The following is a 15,029-nucleotide window of genomic DNA, read 5'->3' on the forward strand; positions in this document are numbered from 1 at the left end:
TCTGAGTGGGGCCGACTTGGTGGCCGCCTTCGTGGAGCGCCGGATATCTCCTCTCCAAAGCCGGCCCCACATGATGTGCCAGATGAGCGGCCGGTTCGACCCATGCCGGCTGAGCACTAGGGAGATGCCTCATGCGGAGGTATCGTACATGGTAAACTACATCTCCAATTGCAAGCTCGCCGAGGACTGGCGATATGGCAAGGCGCCGTACTCTAGCGCCAACCCTCCGCCCGTGGGTAGTTTCCTTTTCTTCCTTTTTTTCGTTGGTAGCCGGCTTTATGACAGACGGCTTCTGATCAGTCGGTTCTTCTTAGCAGAACCCCCTTCTCCCACCGACGACCGGGTTAGCGGGGATAGAATGCCAGTATGCCCCCGACCGCACGGCGGACGATGTCGACGACCCGGACTTGGGGGAGGCCGCCATGGAAGACACCGTCGTGGGGGACGACACCGAGCCCGGGGGCACAAGGCTCACCGCCAGCTTCGAGGACTGGCCGGATGATTTCGAAGCCGAAGTCGCCCCGCGTCACCAGTCGGCGGCCGACCATCAGGGCGCGGGCTCGTCCATCGCGCCGGCTGCCGGCGGTGGTGCACAGAAGCGCTGGGCCGCTTCAAGCCTCTTCGGCAGTCGGCCGAAGAAGTCCAAAGCCTCCACCACGGCGACCAAGCGAGACGAGGCGGCTGCGAAAGCGGCCCGCTTCCGCAAGGCGGTGAAGCAGCCTCAGGCGGTCTCAGTGTAAGTCGTTAATTGCCTTGTCGCATGCTCTACATCATTCTCTTCTTGTTCGAGCATTCTTCTTAATTTCTTCCGTTTGCTGGACAGGGCGCCGCTTTCCCTTGAGCGTCGTCCGGGCGGCTCCGTAGTTGGGCCAGCTGGAGGTTCTTCAAGCTCCCGCCGCGTGGACCCCCGCGCCGACCTCAGGGAGGCCACAGAGTGGAACGCCCATGAAGCGCGGGAGGAGCGTGTGGCGGCAGAGAAAGCGGCCTCCCAAGCGGCGAGGGAGCAGGCCGACGCGGCAGCCAAGGCCCAGACGGACGTGGCGACCGCGGAGCCGGAGGTGGAGGGTTCACGCAACCAGCCTCCACTGCTTGCCATTCCCCTTCGAGTCGTGGCCCCCGACACCCCATTGTCCTTGGCGGAGGAGATCGTCGAAGACCCACCGCTGATGGAAAGGGGGGAGGACCCCGTGGCCTTTGCGAGGAAAGCGCCGCCAACAGCGCCAACCGGAGCGGGCCAAGGCGGCCAATCGTCAGCGGCGCCAGAGGGGCCGACCGGGGTGAGCCGGAGAACAGAGCCGGCCTCGAGGTGCAGCCGGCAACGGGCCGGCATGCAGGGGAGGCGCCGCTCCGCCGGAGTTGCACTGAGTCGCGGGCGCAGGCCAGTCGGCGGAAGATCTGGAGGCGGCCAGCACTGCCACGTCCGAGTGGAGCCGGCTGCAAGCTTAGGCCGCCCTGCTGCAACTGTTCACCCAGGAGTTCTTGTCGACACGAGCCACCATCCGGGTGAGTCCTTCGTTCTTGGCTACTTTGCTCTCTTAATTTCTTCCGTGGGGACACGTCAGCGCACCCACTGGGTGTAGTCCCCGAGATTCAGGCCGACTGCTGCGCAGTCGGGTCGGATCTTTCTTGACGGCTACCTTATTTTTGCCTCTTGTCTGAATTTCCAGGAATATCACAACCTCCGTGCTGCCGCCTTCAACTCCCAGGCTCGGGAGTTGAGCCGGAGGACCGACGACCTGGCCGACAGCCGAAGTAAGTACTCGATCTTGTCTGTCTCCTGTGGGGGCGCGTTAGCGCACCCACTGGGTGTAGTCCCCGAGATTCGGGCCAACTGCTGAGCAGTCGGGTCGGATCTTTCTTGACAACTCTTTCCTTATTGGTTTTTCTTTTATTTTGTCTTCAGGGGCCAACGCCGACTTGAGGAAGGAGCTCGGCGAGGCGAAGGCCGCCCTTCATACCAAGGATGCCGAGTACGCTGCCTTGGTCCAGGAGCGTGATCGCCTAGCCAAGAAGCTGGCCGACCAGGAGAAGAGCCACAAGGCGGCCCTGCAGGCGGCGCAGGATAGCGAAGCCGCCCTGAAGGCAGAGTATGAGACTGAGGCGGCGAGCTGGGCTGAGACCCGGCGAGCCCTGGATGAAGGCTTCGTCCGGATCAAGGATTTGATCGACGGTAAGCCGCCTTCCTCGCCCCTCTCCTGCCCCTTGCCGCCTGGGTTTTTGGCTTAACTTGAGCTGCTGCTTGTTTTTTGGTGCAGACTACTTCCCCGGCTATTCCGCCTTCGCCGCCCAAAGCATTGAGGCCCATCGCGAGGCGCGCCGTCAGGCGGGGGCCAACATCACGCCGGATGCGAACCGGACGCTTGAGGAGCAGCTCTTGGCTGTCCAGGCACGGTTGCAGCTGACTCATCGGATGCTTTGCGGGCTCCAACGTGCCGGGGCGCAAGTGTTGGCCGCCCTCTGGCCCGGCGAGACAATCCCTCGCACCCCAAGCCGAACTGCCGACTGGCTAGAGGTCGCAGTCGGTCGCTTTGAGGCTTGGAAGGCGTCGGCGGCCCGCCTCGGAGCCGGGCGGGCGTTGGAGTTCATTCGGGCTTGGAACCCAGGCCTGAACCTGGACCAGCTGTGCACTTGGCGGATGGAGGCCGACGCGGAGCTGGAGGAGGTGAGGCCGGCTATCGCCCAGCGAGCTTCGACGATCGCCGAGTGCACCGACATCAGCGTTTTCGCACCCGAAAACGATGATGACGGTGTTGCTCAGCCGGAGGAGTGGTTCGGGCTGAACCCGGTGGTGGGCGAGGACTCGGCGGAGGAGATTGCCTCCAACGATGAGGGCGAGGATGACGAAGAGGAGGACGGCGAAGACGTCGAGCCGGCTGGTGGAACAACCGGCCGACCTCAGGCCGACCGTGCCTCCAGCAACGAGGCGCGTGGAAGCGCGCCCTCTACGGGAGGCGGTGACCAAGCCGAAGTTTGCCAGCCGGCTGCTCCTTTAGCCGTCACGATCATCTCCGCCAACCAGTCCGGCTCGTCGGTCGCTCCGCCAGCTTGACCTGCCGTCTTTATCTTTCCTGCTTGTTGTCTTTTGAACAATCTTCATTAAGTTTTCGCAGTTCTATCCAAACTATGTTGAATGCTGGCCTCTGGGAGGTCTTTTATGTAAATATTGTTATGTGCATGTTTGGTTTCCATTCGCGTATGCTTTTTATCCTTAGGCCTTTTCCTTTGCTGCCTTCCCTCTTTGGGGAGGAAAGTACTTGAGCTTTTTTGGATTGAAGTGAAGTGAATGGAAACCGGCCGGCCGGCTACTCTGGTATCCAGTCGGCGGTGGGAGAAAAAACCGGCTTTTATTATATTAGTCCGTTAGTCCCTAGCCATTTTTCGCATGGGCGCCCGTTCCAACCTTTAACTCTTGCCAGCCGGACAGCCGGTTCTTCGAACTGCGACTTTTGGCAAGAGAAGGCTTGGGAGCCGGCACACTACTTGTCTGACTGCGGGTAGGACTTCTAATATAACTCCAGTCGGCCAGTCCCCGAGCCGAATAATCGAACCCGGTGCCGGACGGAATAAGTAAATGAAATGACAAGGTCATAAGCATGATACTTTTCATTCATAAATAAGGGATGGCAGTCCCCGAGCCCTCCTCGGGGGGCCTATTGTCTCGTACTTAATACAAAAGTTAGCGTGATACATACTGCATTTCAACTGTAAAATCTTCGAAGGAGGTTGGCGTTCCATGGTCGTTCCGACTCCTTGCCGGAGTCATCTCTCTTGCTTGCCTTCGACTTCTGTGCGTCGATCAGGTAGTAGGAGTCGTTGCCTAGAGCTCTGCTGATGACGAAGGGGCCTTCCCAAGGGGCCGAGAGTTTGTGCCGGCCGGCTGTTCGCTGGATCAGCCGGAGCACAAGATCGCCCTCTTGGAAAGATCTTGGCCTGACCTTCCGGCTCTGGTAGCGGCACAAACCCTGCTGGTAGATGGCAGACCGGCTGAGGGCTAACAGCCAGCTTTCTTCCAGCAGGTTGACGCCGTCTTCTCGTGCTTCCTTGGCCTCCGCTTCCGTATACATGGTTACTCGAGGCGAGTCGAACTCGATGTCTTTTGGGATGACCGCCTCGGCACCATACACAAGGAAGAAATGGGTGAAGCCGGTTGACTTGTTTGGTGTAGTGCACAGACTCCAGAGGACAGCCGGCAGCTCATCGAGCCAACAGCCGGCTGAACGCTCCAGAGGTACGATCAGTCGGGGCTTGATGCCGGTGAGGATGAGGCCGTTGGCTCGCTCGACCTGGCCGTTTGACTGCGGGTGGGCGACGGATGCTAAGTCCAGCCGGATACCTTGGGCTGTGCAGAAACGTGCCAAGGCTCCTTTGGCAAAATTCGTGCCATTGTCGGTGATGATGCTATGTGGTACGCCGTACCGAGTTGTTATGTCGGCGATGAACGTCACAGCAGTCGGCCCATTCAGCTTCTTGATCGGCTTTGCTTCAATCCACTTGGTGAATTTGTCCACGGCGACGAGCAGATGGGTCATGCTGCCGTGCGCCGTCTTGAATAGGCCCAACATGTCCAGTCCCCAAACGGCGAAGGGCCAAGTGAGGGGAATGGTCTTGAGTGCCGAGGCCGGCATGTGTTGCTTGGAGCTGAAGAGTTGGCATCCCTTGCAATGTTTAACTAAATCTTTGGCGTCGTACAAAGCAGTCGGCCAGAAGAAACCATGGCGGAAGGCTTTGGCGATAAGTGATCTTGAGGCCGCATTCTCCTTGGTGAATGTCTCTGGGGATTGCAATGCCCTTATCTTGCTCGACGCACCGTTGGAGGATTCCAGTGACACTGCGCTTGACTAGTTCTCTGTTGACGATTGTGTATGCTCCGGCTCGACGTTGGACTTGTCTTGCTTATGTTTCGTCAGCTGGCAGATCTTGGTTTACTAGGAAGTTGAGGATGGACTGAGCCCATGACGGAGCTGCGACTTCTTCTACTGCCAAAGTGGCTACCGCCACCAGGGTGGGCGGGCTAGGTGGTGAGATGCTGGAGTCGGTCGCCGGCTGTTGTGCTGGTGCAGTCCCCAGGCCGGCTACCGTAGTCCCCGAGCCGGGTGTGGCAGTCCCCGAGCCGGTTGCCGAAGTCCCCGGGTCGGCTGCGGAAGTCTCGGGGTCGCCTGCTAGGTTCTTCGAGCCGGACCCGGCTGCATCAGGGTCAGGCGGCACGAAGATGGAGTCAGACTCTGGAGACGGCTTGATGGTCGGCTTGAGGAGGCATTGTAGAGTGACGCCGGTTGGAATTGCTTGCCGAGTGGAGCCTATTCGAGCCAGGGCATCGGCTGGCTCGTTCTCGGCTCGCGGTACGTGGAGGAACTCGCATCCTTCAAAGTATCCGCTGAGTTGTTGAACCAGGAAGCGGCAGCTCGCCATGTTTGCGTCCTTGGCATCCCAGTCGCCGGATGATTGCTAGACCACCAAGTCCGAGTGGCCATAGCATAGGATCCGGCGAATGCCGAGTTCTTTGCCAAGCCGGAGCCCGTGTATGAGCGCCTCGTACTCGGCCACGTTGTTGGAGGCGGCAAAGTGGATCTGTAGCGTGTATCTGAGCTTGTCGCCTTTGGGAGAGGTAAGGACGACGCCGGCTCCCAAGCCGGTGCGCATCTTGGACCCGTTGAAGTGCATGCGCCAATGGGTGGAGTCGGGAGCCGGCGGCAGGTACTGGGTCTCGGCCCAGTCGACGAGGAAGTCGGCCAGTGCTTGGGACTTGATGGCGATGCGGGGCTGGTAGAAGATTGTGTAAGGGGCCAGCTCGATGGCCCATTTCGCCACCCGGCCGGATGCGTCCCGACTGCCTATGATCTTGGCCAGCGGGGCGGTGCATACGACCGTGACAGGATGCTATTGAAAGTAGGGCTTCAGCTTCTTGGCTGTGAAGTACACGCCGTAACACATCTTCTGGTAGTGCGGGTAGTTCTGCTTTGAGGCGGACAGCACCTCGCTCAGATAATACACCGGCCTTTGGACCGGTTGGGCTCCGCCTTCTTCTGGGCGTTGGACTATGATGACGGTGCTGACCACCCGGCTGGTTGCGGCGATGTAAAGGAGCATGGGCTCTTTCGCAGTCGGCGCCACGAAGACAGGCGGCGTGGCCAGCATCTTCTTCTGCTCGTGAAAAGCTTGGTCGTCCTGGTCGTTCCACTCGAAGTGAGTGCTCTTCTTCATGAGGCGATAGAGGGGGAGAGCTTTATCTCCGAGCCGGCTGATGAAGCGGTTCAAGGAGGCCAAGCACCCGGTGAACTTTTGAATGTCTCGAAGCTTGGTGGTGATCGCCATTCTCTCGATGGCCTTGATCTTCACCGGGTTGCATTCGATGCCGCGTTCGGAGACCAGGAAGCCTAGGAGCTGGCTGGTTGGCACTCCGAACACGCATTTCTCGGGGTTGAGCTTGATTTGGAACCGCCGTAAGTTCTCAAACGTTTCCTTGAGGTCTCCCAGCAAGGTGCCGTGCTTCTCCGTCTTCACTACGATGTCGTCCACGTAAACGTGAGCGTTTCTGCCGAGTTGCTTGAGGAGGCACTTCTGCATGCAACGCTGAAAAGTGGCACCGGCATTTCACAAGCCGAATGTCATAGTCAGGTAGCAGAAGGCTCCAAATGGCGTGATGAAGGCGGTCTTCAGGCGGTCATCCGGATCCAGCTTTATCTGGTGATATCCGGAGTAAGCATCCAAGAAACTCAACAACTCGCATCCGGCTATGGAGTCTATCACTTGGTCAATCCTTGGCAGGGCAAAAGGATCTTTGGGACAGGCCTTGTTGAGGCTCGTGTAGTCTATACACATGCGCCACTTGTTATTCTTCTTTAGCACAAGGACCGGGTTGGCAAGCCATTCTAGAAAGAAAACTTCCATAATGAAGCCGGCTGCCAGAAGCCGGGCTATCTCCTCTCCCACAATCCTGCGCTTCTCCTCCGACAGTCGGCGGAGGGGTTGTTTGACTGGCTTTGCGTCTTCTCGGACGTGTAGTTTGTCCTCGGCGAATTTCCTCGGAACACCCGGCATGTCCTTGAGGGACCATGCAAAGATGTCCCGATTCTCATGGAGGAAATCGGCGAGCTCGCCTTCCTATTTGCTGTTCAGGTTTTCTCCGATCACGACAAACCTCTCTGGACGCTCGGGGTCAAGAGGTATCTTCTTCGTCTCCTTGGCCGGGTGGAAGGATCCTTGAGCATCGTGCTCCTTGGGGTCGGGGGACATGGCCGACTGCTTGCCGGCTATGGCAGCGACTCGGTCCAACATCTTCTTTGCCACGACAATCACAAGGGACTCGGCCAGCCGGCTGCTGGCTGCCGCGCACTTAGAGGACTTCTTGTAATCGCCGGCTACGGTGATGATGCCTTTGGTGCTTGGTATCTTCATCTTGAGGTATGCATAGTGGGGAACTGCCATGAATTTGGCCAAGGCAGGTCGGCCAAGCAATGCATGGTAAGGGCTCTCCAGGTCCACCACTTCAAACCAGATCGCTTCCCGGCGGAAATGCTCCTTGTCCCCAAAAAGTACATCGATCTTGATCTTGCCAATGGGGGCACAGGATAAGCCGGGTACGATGCCATGAAACACTGTCCGAGTAGGCATGAGCTGCTTCGTCTTGACGTTTAGCTTATCCAGCGTGTCACGGTATAGGATGTTGATGCTGCTCCCGCCGTCTATCAACACATGGGAGAAGCGGGCAGCGCATCTGTCCATCGCGAGGGTGGCTTCCAGGACCAGGGCATAAGAACCGGGAGACGGCATCACCTCTGGATGGTCGGCCCGGCTCCAGCTGATGGGCTTTTCTGACCAATGCATGTGTCTGGCGGGGTCGGCAGCGACCACGCTAACTTCCTGGTGCTCTCGGCGTTTGCTGCGCCGTTCTTCGGGCTGGCTTGTAAAGATGATGTTGGTTGCTTGCTCGTCAGGGAACTCGTCATGCACGGCTCCGACCGCGGGCCGAGCTGCCGGAGGCAGAGGCGGCGAGCCGGAAGGCGGAGGCGACGTGAGCCCCTCGCCTTTGGAGATTCGGGTGAGCTAATGGCACTTCCGGGTTGTGTGGTTGGACGGCTTTGCACCGCTGTGGAACTTGCACGGGGCGTCGAGAGTTTGCTCGTAGGAGAATGCCGGCTGCCAAGCCGGCCGGCCGCCCTTGGGTTTCTTTGGCGCAGGCCGCCCTTCAGGCGGCACGTCTTCAACTATGGCCACCTGCCGACTAGCGGGAGGCGGCGCGGGGCCCTTGCGCTTGTGGTCGTTTGAGTGGGGGCGTCGGCCGGAATCCCCAGCCAGCGTCTTGGGCGCCGGGTTGAGTACCTTTCCGGACGCGTCTACCCGGAGCTTGGTCTTCATCGAGGAATTGGCGGTGGCATACTTTTCCGCTATGTCCAGAAGCTCGTCGAGGGTAGCCGGCTCATCACAGAGGAGCTTGTGCTTGAGGAGGGTGCCTTCTCGGCATCCGGCTGTAAAGTACTCGATGGCTTGCACCTCGTGCACCCCCTCGCAAGAATTGCGGAGCTTGGCCCAACGCGTGAGGTAGTCGCGAGTGGACTCGGCGGGGCCTTGTACGCACAAGGAGAGCCGTCTGGGCTTGGGAGCCCGCTTGTAGGTGTTGGTGAAGTTGCGGATGAAAGCTTCAGTGAAATCTAGCCAGCTGTTGATGCTGAGAGGCTTGAGGCTATTGAGCCAGGTTCGCACCGTGCCTTGCAGCATGAGGGGCACGTACTTCACGGCAACGCGCCGGTTGCCGTTGGCTATGCTGACCGCCGTGGAGTAGTCGATCAACCAATCTTCCGGCTTCACGGAGCCGTTGTACTTGGGCGTGTCTCTTGGGAGCGAGAAACCTTTGGGGAAAGGCTCGTCGCGGATGCGGGGGCCGAAACAAGGCGGGCCGACATCGTCTTCTTCTTCCAATGCCAAGGATCGCGCCAGGCGGTCGATCCGATGGCGGGCGTCGTTCTCGCCGACTCCTTCGAGGCGACCTAGTCGGCCGCTGAGATTCGTGTGCGCCACTGGCGGCGGGGTGGGATTTCTCTCTCCACGGGGTCGAGGCGGAAGCGGGTTGCCCCGCCATTCCATGGCTCGGGGATGGCCGTCCGCGTCTCGCTTGATGGAGATTCGGGTCCGGCTGCGGCTGGCAGGAGGCTCTTTCTCGCGCAGCGTGCGGGTGTCGCTCGTAGCCGGCGTCCGGGACGTCATGTCGTGATCTCGGCGCGGGGGAGGGCTTCCCGCGCGGGCGTCTGCTTCATGTCGCTACGCGACTGCGTCAATCAGTTGCTGGATGCGCCGGGTCATGTGGGGGAGGTCTTGGGCCTCCAAGCCGTCCAACTCGTCTACGACCGCCTGGGCGGCACGCAAGTTCTCGAGTGGAGTGGAATAGACCGGGCGGTCGACTCCCAGCGTGTCGGCGATGACGGCGCCGCGTTTCTTGACAAGGCCGGCCCGGCTTGGCCCGCCCGGGGCCGGCGTGCGGAAGGCGGCGCGGTCAGCTTCGCGCTGATAGGCCTCAGTGAGGCGTCTCATGGAGGCCATCCTCCGGCCCTCTGTGAGGAGGGCGAGGCGGCGTACCTCCAGTGCTTCGTCGTCGGCATTGGCCGGGAGGGGGGCGGACAAGTCGTGGGCGCTCTCGTCGGCCGGGCCGCCGTGGCCAACAACCATCACTTCGGTGGTGACAGCATCGCAACCGTCGGCTCGAGGAAGCGGGTCGTTGTAGATTGTGAAGTTGGTGGGGAAGGTGTCGTAGGAGGCCGTGTCGGAGTCGACAGGCATCGGGTCGGTGGAGCCAACCGACTCCAGACCCACAGCGGGCTCGCTGGAGACATGGAGCTGGCCGAGGAGGTTGGCGAGGTGATCGGTGCCCGCATCGGAGGCGAGCTCGTCGGAGATGAGGATTTCGTCGGGGAGATCGGCGAGGCTGCTCGTCGCGCGGATGCTGGTGACGCCTTGCAGCGCGTCGTGGCAAGCGCCATCGGGCCCCACGGTCTCCGGACGATGGTGCACCTGGCCCCACGGTGGGCGCCAAATGTCGGGTGGTAGGTGCGACATATGCCAACGGGTGGCTTATCATTCTGGGAGCCAGTAAGACATCGCCGGTGCCTGGAAACGGGATAAGGCGAAGACATGCACGCCGGTGGATCTTACCCAGCTTCAGAGCTCTCCGTGGAGATAACACCCCTACTGCTGCTCTGCGGGGTCTCCGCATGATCACTAGATGAACAAGTAGCTACACAATGCTCCTTGAGCTGTTTGGTGGGAGGAGGAAGAAGGACACGGCTAGCCTGCTTCTTCTCCTTGTGTGGTGTCTAGGACTAGCTGGGGGTCCAACCCTTTGCATGGGTGCCCCGGGGGGTTTATATAGGCCTACTCCCCAGGGGTACAATGGTAATCCGACTGGGCGCGGGGCCCAGCCGTCTGTGACCGCGCTCGCCGGCTTCTGCGCCGACTGCTGGGGCCCGCCGGCTGGTGGGTCCCGCCGGCTACCAACTCCTTGGCAACAGGCAGGCCCCACTGCCAAGGGTCTTGCCGATGGCTGGTTACTGTTGCCTCATCCTGATGACGAGGGCTCCGGCGGGCGATTACCGTAGCCTTACCGCGTCTTGTCTCCTTAATGGGGCGTCTTCTTCGAGGGGGGAAGTGAGCCGGCTGCGGGGAGCCAGCCCCGTCTCGGGCCGACTGGGGGAGGCCGGGCCGCCTTCGGGTGTCTCTCTGCCCGAAGGGGCCCACCGCGCGTGGGCCGTACTGGTATCCCGTCGTGGATGACATCAGGGTCAACATGGCAACAGTGCCGCGCCGGACGGGTCATGGCCACTGCGTATGGCGCACAGTGCCAGGCGTGCTCCGGGATTCGGGGGTGGCAGGCTTTACTGTAGCCACGCCCCGTCTCATCGCCACTAGGTGGATGCAAAATTTGAGGGTACGATCTCGACCGCTTTATGGGAGCCGGCTTCTTGGAGTCGGCCTCCTCATGGCCGGCTTCTTGGAGTCGGCATCTTGGAGCCGGCTTCTTTGAGTCGGCCTCCCATGGTTTTCTTCATGAGGGGTAAAGTCGTGCCGCCTTCTTCGAGCGGGCCTGGGTGACAGCCAGCAAGGGGAAGGCGGCCCCACGTCTTGGATTCCTGAGAGCCGGACGGGCTCGTAATTTTTTCAGAAGGGCCAGGGGAAGCCGGCTAGACTACCCATGGCTATTTACTCCGACACTAGACACCCGGGTCAAACACCAAAAAGCAAAAACCCTCGACAGGGCATCGAACCGTATTGGAAGGATGGCTTAATGGACCCTGTAAAATTCACAATACAGAGGACGCCACACCAACTCACAGCCTTAGAGCATGTTGGATACTCCGACAGGTGGCCAAAATTGGCGAAGATCTCCTAATTCCGGAGGCCACAGAAAGCCACCCCAAAGACACCAATACGGTATTAACAGTCTTCGAGACTTTCGCATCAAATAACATGTGAAAAAGGACACACCGCAGACTTGCCGAAATCTACCAAGTGGCAACAATAAATCCATGGAGTGACACGGCTATTACCTTTAACACCGGTGATGAACCTAAATTCCGAACAGCCCGAGTACCAGCCGCATTGGTGCTTAGTCCAATAGTGGACGGATTTCGTCTTACCAAGGTACTCATGGATGGCGGCAGCGGATTGAACCTCATTGATGAGGAAACCCTTCAAAAAATGGAAATAGACTGGAACCGCATTGAGCGAAGCAGCACAACCTTTAGAGGAATAATCCCCAGTCGGGAAGCGCGCTGTACAGGAAAAATCACACTAGATGTGGTGTTCGGCACGCCGGATAATTACAGGTCTGAAGAGGTCACGTTCCATGTGGCTCCGTTCAGCAGCGGTTATCACGCTATGGTAGGGCGGCAAGCGTTTACAATCTTCCAAGCAATACCCCATTATGGGTACATGAAGCTCAAGATGCTTGGGCCCAACGGGATCATCACTCTCGCTAGTGATCCGGGCATAGCACTCCGCGCCGAAAACAAGACAGCCACACTGGCCCTCGAGGCACTATCCGAAGCCCTAGCGGCTGAGGAACTGACTACGCTGCGCTCCACGATGAATAGAGACGATGTGGTACTCGACAAAAGATCCAAGTCCACCTCCTTTAAACTGGCGGACAAAATAGTCAAATTCCAGGTCCATGCAACGGACCCCAATAAAACAGCTTCCATCGGGGCATAGTTAAACCCTGATGTAGATGCCGCACTGCGAGAGTTCCTATGAGAGAACTGGAACATTTTCGCCTGGCACCATTCAGACAAGCCAGGAATCCCACGCAGGTTGGCCGAGCACAGCTTAAATATCCTAAAAGAATTCAAACCTGTCAAGCAAGCTCTTCGGTGTTTTTCCGAACCTAAGAGACAGGCCATGGGAGAGGAGCTAGCAAAGCTACTGGAGGCCGGATTCATCAGAGATATAAAACAACCGGACTGGCTAGCAAACCTGGTGATGGTACCAACGAAGGACAAATCCTGGCGCCTGTGCGTTGATTTTAAAGACTTTAATAAGGCTTGCCCAAAGGATCCCTTCCCCCTCCCCCACATCGATCAAATTATCAACGCTACCGCAGGACACGATTCGTTGTGTTTCCTCGACGCATATTCCGGCTACCATCAAATCAAGATGGCAGAATCAGACCAAGCCGCAACGACATTTATCACACCATACGACCCATTCTGCTTCAACACAATGCCCTTCGGGCTCAAAAACATCGGCGCAACATATAAGCGCATGATTCAGACATGTCTGCCAAACCAGATCGGCAAAACGGTGGAGGCATATGTAGATGATGTGGTCGTCAAAACAAGACATGTCGAATCTCTAGTAGACGACTTGAGGCTCACATTTGATAACCTCCGAACATACGACATCAAGCTCAACCCGAAAAAATGCGTTTTCGGCGTCCAAGCCGGAAAGCTCTTGGGCTTCATTGTATCCAGTAGAGGAATTGAAGCAAATCCAGCCAAGATCCGAGATATGTCACAATTGGATATCCCAAAGGACCTCAAACAAATACAAAAGTTAACCGGATGCGTGGCGGCTCTAAGCCGCTTTATCTCCCACTTAGGAGAAAAGGCCCTACCCCTTTACCGCCTCCTTCCGCGCACCGAACACTTTGAATGGACGGATGCAGCCACGGCCGTACTCGATGAAATAAAAGCCATATTGGCGACAAACACAGTCCTGGCCGCGCCAAACATTGGCGGACCAATGCTATTGTACATTGCAGAAACACATCAGGTGGTAAGCACAGTGCTTGTCGTCGAACGAGACACGGACGGCCACAAATCCCCCCTTCAAAAGCCGGTCTATTATGTGTCCACTACCCCCTCTCCGTGCAAATCACGGTACCCGCATTAACGATATTATAAACAACCGTGACGCAACAGGCCGGATTGCAAAATGGGCCATTGAGCTCCTCCCGTTCGACATAACTTATAAGCCACGGTGAGCCATCAAGTCGCAAGTTTTGGCCGACTTCGTCGCAGAATGGACAGAGGCCAAACTCCCTAAAGAGTATGGCACATATTCAAATTGGATCATGCATTTTGACGGCTCCAAGATGTTGGCCAGACTAGGGACCGGCATCGTTTTGACGTCCCCCATAGGAGACACAGTTCAATACGTACTCCAGATTATGTACAAAGACTCCAACAATGCAGCCGAATATGAGGCCCTTTTACATGGTCTCCGGATGGCAGTATCCATGGGCATTCAATGCCTAGAGGTGCGCGGGGACTCGAACCTTGCAATATCCCAAATAAATGGAGACGTCGATGCCAAGGATCCAAAAATGGCAGCTTACCACAACGCCGTCCTAAAAATGTCAGCTCGGTTCGAAGGGCTTGAATTTCACCATATAGCCCGGGAAAATAATCAGGCGGCAGATGTCCTGGCACGCATCGGCGCAAAACGCGATGTAGTCCCCCCCAACATCTTCTTGGAAAGGTTGTTCAAGCCATCCGTAGTATGGGAAGGGGAGCCGAACAATAACAGCCCGGACCCAACCGCACTGCCCGACACCGAACATTCTGACACAATCGGAGGCTCTGCCAATGAAATAACACCTTCAGCCCACGTAATAATGGTCGTCATCGCCCCGTGGACAGAACCATTCCTCGCCTACCTTACTAGGCAGGAACTCCCCGAGGACCAAAATGAGGCACGCTGCATAGTGCGGCGATCCAAAGCCTACAGAGTCCATGAGGGAGAGCTTTATAAGAAAAGCACTACCGGAGTCCTTCAAAGGTGCATCTCTGAAGAGGAAGGGCGGAACCTCCTGGCTGAAATTCATGCCAGACTCGCCGATCATCACGCTGCAGCTCGGTTCCTTGTAAGCAAGGCCTTCCGTACAGGCTTTTATTGGTCGACGGCCCGGGCAGACGCCCAGGACTTAGTCCAACGATGTACCAGTTGCCAGATCTTTGCGAACCAAAGCCATATGCCACCCACCGCCCTCCAAACTATCCCCATTACTTGCCCCTTCGCGGTCTGGGGGTTGTCATGGTTGGACCCCTTAAAGGCAGAATCCACAAGCAAAAATACTTACTGGTCATGGTGGATAAGTTCACCAAATGGATAGAAGCCAAGCCTGTTAAGACGGCCGAATCCGGACCAATGAATGACTTTATTTCCGGGGTTGTACACCGTTACGGCGTCCCCCACAGCATCATCACTGATAACGGCACAAACTTTACAGCCGATGAGGTAAAACTCTGGTGCAAAAACATGGGCATCAAGCTCGATTATGCTTCCATCTATCACCCACAAACTAACGGCCAGGTCGAACGTGCAAATAGTCTTATCATGAGCGGCATCAAACCCAGATTAGTGCGGTTCCTCAAGGAATCTAACACGCACTGGGTAGAGGAGCTCGACTCCGTACTCTGGGGGCTGCGGACCATGCCAAATTGCACCACCGGATACACACCATTCTTTATGGTGTACGGTGCAGAGGCAGTTTTGCCTTGCGAGATAATTCATGACTCACCTCGAGTGCGCATGTATGAAGA

Source organism: Triticum aestivum, chromosome 7A, assembly GCF_018294505.1.
Source record: "Triticum aestivum cultivar Chinese Spring chromosome 7A, IWGSC CS RefSeq v2.1, whole genome shotgun sequence".
Classification (NCBI taxonomy): domain Eukaryota; kingdom Viridiplantae; phylum Streptophyta; class Magnoliopsida; order Poales; family Poaceae; genus Triticum; species Triticum aestivum.